Raw genomic sequence first — 273 nt, forward strand, 5'->3', positions numbered from 1 at the left:
CCTCTCCGTTATAAGCAATCGGTTTCGGCTATATGGATAAAAACTGTCAGCATAACAAAAATCACCGCAGTGAAAACTCCCTACCTTCGCCGTCTGGGCTGCAGAGGGCAGTGGGACGAGCGAAACAAGTGTTAGGATTGGGAAAGTCTTTGGACTTAATCTTTCCCTGGTGTCACCGAAGTGCAGGGGGGATCGGGCCCCTTGTAGACAATCCAACACGCGGGGCAGCGCAGTGCCTCCCCGGCTGAGCTTCCCGGAGCTGTCCTGTAGGGG

This window comes from Chrysemys picta, chromosome 8 (assembly GCF_011386835.1).
Source record: "Chrysemys picta bellii isolate R12L10 chromosome 8, ASM1138683v2, whole genome shotgun sequence".
NCBI classification, from domain to species: Eukaryota; Metazoa; Chordata; order Testudines; family Emydidae; genus Chrysemys; species Chrysemys picta.